Source organism: Chinchilla lanigera, unplaced genomic scaffold (genome assembly GCF_000276665.1).
Source record: "Chinchilla lanigera isolate Chin_1 unplaced genomic scaffold, ChiLan1.0 scaffold00065, whole genome shotgun sequence".
NCBI classification, from domain to species: domain Eukaryota; kingdom Metazoa; phylum Chordata; class Mammalia; order Rodentia; family Chinchillidae; genus Chinchilla; species Chinchilla lanigera.
Genome location: NW_004955466.1, coordinates 4068022 through 4076592, shown reverse-complemented (window position 1 = coordinate 4076592; position 8571 = coordinate 4068022). Strand labels below are relative to the sequence as shown.

General features: G+C 43.0%; 1 pseudogene; it reads right to left on the bottom strand.

The window, feature by feature from the left end:
• Positions 1 to 7862: 7862 nt before the first annotated feature.
• LOC102016996 lies at positions 7863 to 8113 on the bottom strand (annotated as a pseudogene).
• Between the last annotated feature and the right edge of the window lie 458 nt (positions 8114 to 8571).

The following is an 8571-nucleotide window of genomic DNA, read 5'->3' as shown; positions in this document are numbered from 1 at the left end:
TCTCTTCCTACAAGCAGGCTGCTGAGACTTTGAAGCACAAAAAGAGTTGTTTCAGCCAGAGCAGTTAAACTCCAGGAATCTGCCCAGAAAGGAGGAAATAAATCAATGTTTGCTTAAGGAATAAAGAACAAACTTCTCTGGAAAAGCAAAATGTGATTTTTTAAATTATCAAAGCTGACTTTACCAATCACAGAGGAAACCAAATTCTGTAAAGCTCTTAATGGGTCCTGATGGTATCCTTATTATGGTAAATACCAGATTTACTTAGCTGTGATTAATTACTAATGCCTAAACCTCTTTTTTTCCTCAGCTACATTTTCCCTGCAACCCTGGTCACCTTTATCTTCATACTTTTCTGACATTTGCATCTGCCACTGTGCCATCACTAATATTCGGATAAATTGGAGAGAACGAAGCACTGTTATCGTGTCATTTCTTGCTTGAATCATTAAAATAGGTTCAAGCAAGAACCAATCATTCTGGTTCTAATTTATTCTTCTTTAACTTCATTTCTGCTGCTCCTGAAATCTGTCTGAACTATAAATTTGCCCCTGTCCAATGCCAGCAACAGTAAGTGGCACTACTGTTCCATGCAAAACCTATGGAATTTTTGCTCCTGTGACCCAGTGCTTTCCCCACAACACACACAGTGCAGCATGACCCACACTTCCTCCACAGACACAATTTCCAATACTGTGCTGGTCTGAATGCTTCCTTGTGAGCTGGCCTTCACAACAGAAAAGATCTCAGTCAAGAAGTAAATAAAGGAGAAGGGAAAAGAGAAAAAGCTATCAAAATAGGATGTGAAACAGGAGGTAATGGAGGAGAGGGGAAATTTTGTTTTCCTTTTCCACTTCCCCAGATAAATCTTGGGTGAAAGTAGCAGAATTAGGAATTTTGATAACTTTGTCCTTTTTCCCTTAAATGTTCTTTTATGGGAGTATAAAATACACTTGGGAATACAAACCACAAATACAGAGTTAGAAGAATGTTGTTAAGCAGGACCCACTCATGTAATCAGCACCCAGGTCAAGAAACAGGATATGACCAACACCCCAGGAGCCTTCCTCGTGGTTATTATTCCTGCTAAGGTTATCCCAAAGCATATTGGTTTCTCATACCATGGAATAGGATTGTCTATTTTTGAACTTTGTAAAATTGCAACCCTATAGCACTGGCTTCTTTTGCTAATGTTGGTAAGATCCATCCATAGAGTTGTAGTTCATTTTCATTGTTATATAATATTCAATTGAGTAAATATGTCATTACTTATCTATTCTACCACTGATAGGCTATAGGCAATGTTATAGCTTGTGTGTAGATGTCCCCTCAAAACCTCATGCAGTCAAAGGTGGGACTGTTTTAGATGTGGTTGGATTTAGAGTGTGTGATGCTGGGGTTAATGGTGTGTGATTAGTAAATTAGGCCACTGATTGGTTTGGCATAGTTCTGAATGTGGGCATTGGGAAGGCCCACCCTGGGTATGAGTGCTCTCTGCTTTAAAGCGTGTACCCTGGCTAGAATACAAGGGAAAGAAAGAGGGCTGCTGTGGCCGCTTGTCGCTTGCTGTTTTGCTTCCTCACTATGTTGCTGCCTTCTGCCCACTATAAACTGCTTCTCCTCTGCAATGCCCCTCTGCCATGCCGTCCAGCCTCGGAGCCAGCAAACTGTGAACTGAAACTTCTGCAAACTGTGAGCTAAATAAATCTTTCTTCCTTTAACACTGGATGTTGGGTATTTTTGTCTCAGCAAGGAGAAAAGTAACTAAGATAGGCAATTTCCAGTTTGGAGCTATTATCAGCAATCTAATTCATATCTTTTGGTGAATACTTATGTGTTTGTGGTGGCTACATATCAAGAAGTAGCACTATTGGTTCATGGGGCATATACACCTATTCAGCTGTGGCAGGTGCTGTTAGTTTACCAATATGTATGAATAGTACCACTTTATACAGTGTGAGACTTTGGGTAGTTCTATATAGTCTGGGGGAATCATTCTTTTTTCTAGTATGTCTGGGGTGGTCTGTCAATGGCTTTTATTAACAGTTCCCTGAGAGTGCAAATGCTGAGCACTGATTCCTATGTTAATGGGATGGTCTGTTTTGGGAAGCGTCAAATCAGGAGTGTTAATTATTTTTCTACAGGTTGTCTATCTTTTTCTTATTGATCTGTAGGAGAAGCTGGACCATTCTGAGTAACCATATTTTCCACTTTATCTATCTTACCCCTACTTAGGGCAGTTTAGTTTAACCACTCTGCACTGATAGTTGCGTGACTGTGCTAGTTGCAGTGGGATACAAAAGTTCGATCCATCCTCATACTTGATCTTTTTCCTTCAGCATTTAGAATCTAGGCCTGAGTCTCCATAGTAGCCAGAATTCTCTGGGCCTCACATCCTCACTCTATTCATACCACACCTTGGCATGGTTGGACAGAAATTTATTTGGATTTCTGGAAATTTAATGGTTAACTCTTCTGTAGGTCTCCAAAAGAGGACCTGGGAGAGAGGAGCAAATGACTCGAGGCAGATGAGGTATTATCCACTCTGCCTAGCTCCACAGATTCTGCTAGGAAGCTGCACTACAGGGCAGGTGGGCTGTGCCTCCTCTCCCTGGAACAGACAGCGACAGTAAGTATTAAAAAGATTGATATTGATGCTGCCTTACTTCGTGCCTTGAAGTAATAGCCAGTACTTTGGTTTGGAAAATGTGAGCTTTCCCTATGACACCTACTTTGGAATTCTATTGCTATGTCTTAACTGATGGCTTCTATTTACAAAGACTCACAGTACTACAGGATACAGACAGGCATGGGCCATAGAAGTCAGCTAACTGATGGACGGAAAAATTTTTATGGGATTGCTGAAGCCTTGTATTGATCTCATCTTATGATCTGAGATTGTGCTGAAAGTTATCGTGCTAGAAAAATCAACAGACTGGTGGTTAGGAGACCTGGGTTCTGATACTTACCTGGTCGGGTTAGGCAGATTGGTGACTTTCTCTGATCCTTTCTCTCTCAGCTTATCTGCCAAACTGAAATCCTAATCCTTGCCGTGACCACTTAACCAAATTTCCAGAAAAATAAAATAAAAAGATTTTGTAAAAAGTAAGTCCCATATACAGAGCGGGTATGTCTTGTCCAAAATTCTTGAGACAAGAAATGTTTCAGAGTTCACATTTTTTTTTTCAGATGTGGGAATATTTGCACAAACCTAATGAGATATCTTGAGATGGGACTCAAATATAAGAATGAAATTCATTTATGTTTTATATAACCTTATTATTATTATTATTATTATTATTATTTGGTCTTTTTGAGACAGGGTCTTGCTATGCAGTTCAGGTTGGCCTTAAGCTCATTTTGTAGCTCAGGCTTGTCTCGAAACTCACAATGCTCCTCCTGCCTCAGCCTCCTGAGTGCTAGGATTGCAGGCGTGTGTGACCACACCCACTGTTATAACCTTGAACGTAATTTCATGCAATATTTTTAGCGTGCTTTGACTGTGACCCACTATATGAGGTCAGGTGTGGAATTCTCCACTTGTGAGGTTATGTCAGTGCTTACAAAGTTTCAGATTTTGGACTATTTCAGATTTTGAATTTTTCAATTACAGATGCTCAACCTGTCTATAAGGTGCTGCTACACACCTGAATTTCTTCCAATATAGCACCCAGAGCCCACGCTTTCTTTTAATCATCAACTTCCATCTTACCTCCATTATTGGTGTTAGTGATCCATGGCTTGGAATTCTTTTGTAAAAGTCATCCTTTTGGTCTAGATAAACTCTTGTACTTTGGCATTTCACCACACAGCTATTTCCTCCCTGACCTTTTTCTTCCTTTGTTTCTTCCCAGCGTCTAGCAGACCTTTTGTCACCTGGACAGGGTCTGCTAAGACAGCCTGCAAACTACATCAAGTTATTTTAATTTCCTCACAGCTTTGTTAGCATTTCACATCGTTACAGGTCAAAACACAAGGTTATTTACTAGGAACTAAGAAATGTCACTGATGTGATTCACAGGGACCGCCTGATTTCTCTGTAGGTAGTCAAGGCAACACATCGCACCTATCATCTTGACGAGCTTAGCATGTGGCTGACTCTCTTAGGCTCCTGTGCTTGACTAAGATCTGACTGGAGAGCAACCAACTCAGGATGGGAAATGCTAATGCACATTGATTTGCTCAAGGAGTCTCTTCCTTTTAAATGCTGCTCTTTGTTCCACACTCTGGAAGATTCAAAATCTATTTCCTAGCCAATTAGGGAGGAGGGTGAAGATTTTCATTCCCTCATTCAAAAGTAACTCATTCAACTTTTCACTCACCCCTTCAAGGAAAAGTGTGCAAATACTATGGGAATGAGTGTGCAGAGAGGTTGAGAGTTATTTCCTTCTTCCCTTTCTGCTCCATCTTTCTATCATCATAAATGTAGCAAAGCTATGGAGGAAAGAAGGACCCAACAGGGAAGGGCCTCACCAGTTCTCAAGGAAAAGGATGCACTGAGTATTCAATAAAAATGGAATTCTGTGAAACATTCCCTTCTTTTGGTTTCCAGGGCACTTCCCTTTCTTGTTTTTCTCTGTTTTTTCTTGATATTGTGGTACCTCCGTATCTGTCTCAGATCCCTTCCTCATTTCACCACGAAGGTCTCAGCTATTATTCTGGGGATAAATGATTTCCATAGGCTGCCCTCCACCCTTCTCCTACATGCCTAGCCTTCACTTCTCTTCTGAGCTGCTGACAGGTATACCTACTCATTTACTTGGTCTCTGTCCATGGCAGCTGTGATAGCCTACTTTCCACTACTGCAACAAAATACCTGAGATAACCAACTGAAAAAGAGAAAAGGTTTTTTGACTTACAATTTTGGAAGTTTCAGTCCATGGTTGGTCAGCCCATTGCTTTTGGGTCTGTGATAAGGCAGTGCATCATGGTGGGAGGATGTGGTAGAAGAAACTACTTACATTATGACGGTGGAGAAAGAGAAAAAGATGAAGAGGGCCTGGGGCTCCACACCCCAGTGACCTCAATTCTCCCCTTTAAGGCCCGCCTCTTACAAGTTCTACAACTTACCAATAGTGCCACAGGCTGGGGACTCAGCCTTTAACACATAGGCCTTTGGGTATACGTCAGATCCAAACCATAGCAGCAGCATCCAAAGCATCTCCAACTTTAGAGGTCAACTGAGATGTCCGTCTTCCTTCTATGCCTTGGTCTCTATTTTTCTCAGCTCTCAGAACCAGGAAGCCAGCAGACATCTTGATACTCCCCTTCTCTTCTCCTGCCCCCTCTCCTGTCTGATTTACTGTAGTGGTGATATGGCTTGTATCTAGATGTCCCCCAAAGTCTTACAGGCAGAGCTTTTTGGAGGTGGCTGGATCTAGGGTGTGTGATGCTGGGATTAAAGATGTGGTGCTGGGTTTGATTCATGATTTGATGCTAGGATTAAGGGTGTTCCACCCTCTGTGTGAGTGCTGCCCATCCTAAGGGTGGGTAGCCTGGAGAGAATATAAGGGACAGAAAGAGGGCTGCTGTGGTTGCTGCTTGTCACTTGCTGCTTGCTGCTTTTGCTGCCTTCTGCCTGCCATCACTGTTTCTTCTCTGTCGTGCTCCTCTGCCATGCCACCCTGCCGACTGTGAACACTGATACATATATACAATGTATAATGACCCAGTCGGGGTAACTAGCATTCCCATCTCCTCAAACATCATTTCTATGTATTAGGAAACCTCAGACTCCACCATTTGGCAAGTTGCTTGTACGGAGAGGACTGGCCAAGGCTGTCTTTGGCTCCAGCCCCCTCCTTTCTCCTTCCTGCTGACCTTGGCCTCTCTCAGGTCCCACCTCCAGGTCTATGGCCGGTAGGTTTCTTCTGCCTGGAATGCTTGCCCCACAGGTTTTATTCAGCCCTCCGACAGCTCCTTCATGGTTCAGGCTGAAGCTCAAGTGTGCCTTCCCTTGCTTCCCAATTTGTCTTCCCTGATATTGTTTTTTTATTTTTATTTATTTATTTTCGGTACTGGGAATTGAACTCAGGACCCTGTGCTTGCCAGGCAGGCACTTGTGCCGCTGAGCTATATCCCCAGTCCCTCTTCCCTGATATTTTTTTAGCTTCATATTCTTTCCAATTCGTAATTGTTATGGATATGTGAATAAGGGAATTGGTGCGATGTCTCCTCCCCGGCATAAGCCCCATGAAGACAGGGACTGTGTTCTCTTTTGTTTGAGCACCATCGTCCAGCTCCCCTCCCCACCCTAATTGGCCAGCACAGAGCAGGAACTTGGTAAGTAAATATTTATTGAATAAATAAATGCCCTAACTGTACAAAATCAGCCATTTCAATGGCAAAAATAAAAATCACACATTGTGTTTATTTGTTGAGAATATAAAAACTGACATTTAAAAAGCAGTCCTGGGGGCTGGGGATATAGCTCAGTGGCACAGCACCTGCCTGGCAAGCGTGAGGTCATGAGTTCGACTCCCGGTACCGGAAAAAACAAACAAAAAAAACAAAACAAAAAACCAAAATCCAGTCCTGCCCTTGGAGCTGGGGAAGCGTGGCCCTGACCGAGAGCCTGTGCTTTGAAGGCCCTGCTCTGGTCTCTCTAGCTGTGGCCTCCCTCTAACTGTGGCCTCCTCCCTCCCACTGGGGTGAGAAGTCCACAGGGCCCATGTGAGGGTCCTGCATAACATCGCCACCTCATCAGGGAGGCAGATTTAACAAATAAAAACATCCTTTGATGTACAAGTAAATTTGAATGTCGAATAAACAACCACTCATGTTTTTAAGTGTAAAGATACCCCATGTAATATTTGGAACATAAAATAATTCAACAATCTGGAGTTCAGGATGAATTAGTTGTCCTACATTTTTTCACAGCCCTAGCCCCGGCTTCTAGACCAGGTGTCTGCAAGCTATGGCCTGCCCAGCTTGCTGCCAGCTTCCATCCATAAAGTTTTATTGGAACATATCCACATCCATTTATGTGTTATCATGATACAATGGCAAAGTTAAACAGTTGTGACAGTAAATTTATTGCCCAACAAAGCCCAATGTAGTTACTGCCTGACCTTTTCCAGAAAGATCAGATGAACCATGTCATAGACTGTACTGTGAGTGCCCAGAACTCTTCAAGTTCCCGCACGAACGATCCCAAACCTCCAGAGCACACAGGGGCTGACCCTCCCGCCTGGCGTCTGAGGATAGCTGAAGGCTGAGGATTCAAGGGTGTGGATGGAAAAAGGAAGCAGGTGTGTGAGGCTCTCACAGGGTGGCAGGGCCGCAGGTACAAGGCTGGGCCTGTCTCCTTGGACCACTCCACTGACCTTCCATTTCAAATTGTGATTTCAAGGAAATATATTTTATGAACTTAGTGTTTTAGATTGATTTTACTTTAAACAATTAAACACGTGACATATAGGCCTCCTCCTGTGCTCTTGACCTGAGTCCCTCAAAGGTCAGGTCTGTTTTAATGAAGACAAAGCAAGGTCAGCAATAGTGCCACCTGGTGGTGAGATCTCCTATTACCATTTTCAAGCTGCTTAGCTCCCCTTAATACTACGAAGTTTCTGTGCATAGGCTCTGCCTGAGACTCTGTAAGTGGCAAAGTTCATATTATACTATTGGAGCATTGAGAGTTTCTAAAATGCTTTATGGTACATTAAGGGGACATTAAATTATATTCTGTATGGTTCTTTCTAAAAAATTAGTAACATGCATGGCTTATCATAAAAATTTCTCGTATTAGTACAGTATAGTTCTTAACAGTTTGTAGGACATGCTTTCATACACGTTCTTTCTTTTTTTATATCAAAAATGTGCTTATTGGGATGGCTTCCCACTCACCTTGATTCAGGCTACTGTTAGCGCTGCGTCCTCCTGAAGGAGCATCCTCCTGTGAGCCTTGCTTCTCCTCCTGTCGGCTGGCAGAGGGCTGTGGAGCAGCACACAGAACTACCATCTGTGCACGGCTGAAGACCGTGGTGATTTTATAGCATCCTGGGCACTTCATGTCCATGAAGTAGGAATTGGGGCTCTGCATCAGGCATTTCTTCTTGTGCCTCCTCTTCTCGTCCTTGGGAGAGGGATGAAGGGGATCTTTTGTGAGAGGCATGTTTTGATAGGGAGGTCGTCACCCCCAGAAAGGCCATACACTTTCATATCTGAGCTTCACGACTGCTGTGGGCTCCACTGAAAATGGAGATTATTACGGCCATTGACTCACCCTAGCCTGTCCAGGAAATCAAGCGCTCTAATTGTCATGCTACAGCCATCTTGCTATTAACCAGAATGGGAATTAAGCAGAAAAATCAATTTTCTTTGCCATGAAGAGAACAGATAAGTCACATTTCAGCAAACAAGATAAGGGAGAGGAGGTTTCTGAAAGGGTATTGTGATCCATCTTTCATTTCCAGAGATTTGCAGTGATTTCTTACTATCCACAACAAAGAGTATTTAACCACAGAGTTGACTCTCTGACATTTCTGTTATTTCTCAACTTTGAGCCCCGCTTCTCTATTCAGCAGGGAGAGTCTGTGGGTAAGGCTGAGGGCCTTGGCCTTGAGTCAAGGC